This window comes from Rousettus aegyptiacus, unplaced genomic scaffold, assembly GCF_014176215.1.
Source record: "Rousettus aegyptiacus isolate mRouAeg1 unplaced genomic scaffold, mRouAeg1.p scaffold_m13_p_4, whole genome shotgun sequence".
NCBI lineage: Eukaryota > Metazoa > Chordata > Mammalia > Chiroptera > Pteropodidae > Rousettus > Rousettus aegyptiacus.
In genome coordinates, this window is record NW_023416307.1 from 20,668,076 (window position 1) to 20,670,706 (window position 2,631).

Sequence of the window (2,631 nt, forward strand, 5' to 3'; positions counted from 1 at the left end):
GTGTTGGAGGGGAATTTTAATCTGGTGGAATGTTTTGATTTCATTGTCTGTTTTATTCCTATGGTAAACTTATATCAAGGCACAATTCTATTTTTGGTTATTTTTACAGAAAAGGATGAGGGTTTGAGGTGTCTTACAAGCTCCTATATGAAGACTGCCCGCCTCTGTTAGTGTGGTGAAGAGCAGTTTATTTATGACATGACTTTTGTGGTAAGGGAGGGCTTAATGTGCCTTTGGTTGTACAATTCACTCTTGTTTCACAAGGATTCTTAATTTTCCCTTTCTTTATCTGTCCACCATATCTCAGAAAGGCACTTCACCCTCTCTGTATACCTTCGGTCCCACTGAAGTGGTTCCTTCCTGAAACTGTCACCTTCCCTATAGCCAGCGCTGTCTCGGCCAGGGTTTTGGATCTGTTTTAATGGAGGACAAATGTTTTCTTTCTAAGAATGGTTTTGTCTGCTCTTCCTCAACCTTAGGTTCTCTGCTCCCCCTTACTCTGTTCTCCCAAGTTACCCTCATTTTCCACATGCCCAGGGAGGTGGAGGGAGGTCCAGAGCTGCCTTGCTGGGATTTAATGGCTAGTTTTTTCAAAGGACTTGCAAGTCCTTTGAAGTCAGAATATTTTCAGACCTTTTATGATGCTGAAGTCATGGGTCATGTGTGGTTTTATGTACTTAAAAATATATGTATGGCTTTTTTTTAGAGGGTGTGTGAAGAGATTCACAGATTAGCATCTATCATCACCCTGGGGTAACCCGGTTTTTCCTTCCCTATCTGACAGTAGTTCTAGAAAGACTTCATTTCTTCCTCTCTTTATTCTTCTTCTATCGACTCAGGGTGAAAGAATGGGAGGAAGGATTTACAAATTTATAATACAACTTGAGGTAGGGAATGCTAGCTGCCAGTATGGTATATGTTTACTGTAATTTAATGTGTCATTCAAAAATCTTACATCATAGCTTCCTTCTTACCAATCTCATGAGTTTCTTTTCTCCAGATGGATATCTTTTCTTTTGCTTGGCACAGAAAAAACCTCATGATCTGGCCCTAATTACCAAAAGGAAAGTACATTTGAAATCCTTTCTGAAACATTGTTTTCAAAATTTTTCCAAGAGGTAGTAGAAGTAAGGTTTGAGAATTAAAGGCGTTGGTTTTGGATGTAAAGACCTTACCCTAGATAAAAAGTTGTTACTTCATTATGATTTATTATTTATTAATGAATTATACTTATTTTGTTATTACCAATTATTAAATTTTTTCTTAAGAATATTTTTTCTTATCTTTAAAAATTATTTTATTTTGTCTTTAAACTTACTTTTTAAATAATTTTTAAATTTTTTAGTGATTAGATGTTAGTAAGGTAGTATTGCAGTTTCTATTCCTCTGTCTGTGGCCACAGCAGGGCTTTGATATACAGGACTGAAAAGTGGTTGGCGAGCTGGAGGTGGGGGGGTCCCTGGGTACACAATATAAAGATAGCACCCAGAGAAGTATTGGGGAATGCTAAGGGGGGAACCTCATCACTTATTAGAAGTTAAGAAGAAACCAGACAGCTGAACATGTACACTTAGTGAAATGTTATTTGTAAGAGAGTAGGGCTATAGTTTGATATTCTAGTTTAATGCTTACTGCAGGGTGACCTGCAGGGTTACAGAGAAATGATGGGATGGTGGAAAACACTGGCAATTTAATCTTCCAAATCAATCTCAGAATGAAGGAACCAGCTGGAGTGAGAGAGCTGAAAGTCAGTACAGCCAGACTTTTTCCTTGCTGCCTTAGGATTTTTTTTCGAGGAGTAAGGAGTGGTGGTGGTATGTTTTTTCATCTTGTTTCTTATTTATCTATCTTCCCTCTCCAAGTGTGGTCCTTTTGACCCTAATGCTGAGATTTCTAAACAGTCTTCCAATTCATGCTGGGAAAGGATCTACTAATAAATGACAAGAAAATGAAGATTTCTGAGCTCTTATGTTGTGTCAGACACCTAAGAAATCTTTTTTTCCCCCTCTCTGCTAAACATAGGTAAACTGATACATAGTCACAGAATCATACAGACATACATATATACACAGAGGTCCCTCCCTTTCTAGATCCATCCTTAAGCAGTCCTTGAATACATTATGATGGGACGTAAAAATAAAACCTTATCAGTGTTTACCACTCTAGGGGCGCTTTATTTCTTTGAACTAGAGCTGCTCTGTCCAGTACAATAGCCCATATTTACATGTAGCTTTTAAAATTTAAATTGATTAAAATTAAATAAAATTAAAAATTCAGTCCCTTAGTCACATTAGTCATATTTCAAGTGACTAGGAACTACCATACTGGCTAACAGAGATATATAAAACTTCTATTATTGCAGAAAGAGCTGCCCTAGGCCTAGACTATAAACCATCTTCTGTGGCCCAGAGCTCTCTTCTTCAATGGGACCTGAGACTTTTCACTTTTGTATTCCTAGTGCTAGGCATATAGTAGGTGCTCAAAAAAAAGAGAAGTTTCCACTTATATATACACAAAATTTATAGAATGCTCCTTCTACTAAGAATGATGGAAAATAGTAAACATTTTAAAAGTAAAATCTATTTTAATGTTTCTTTAGAGCATAGTAATTTTATTTTCTCATTTAAAAAA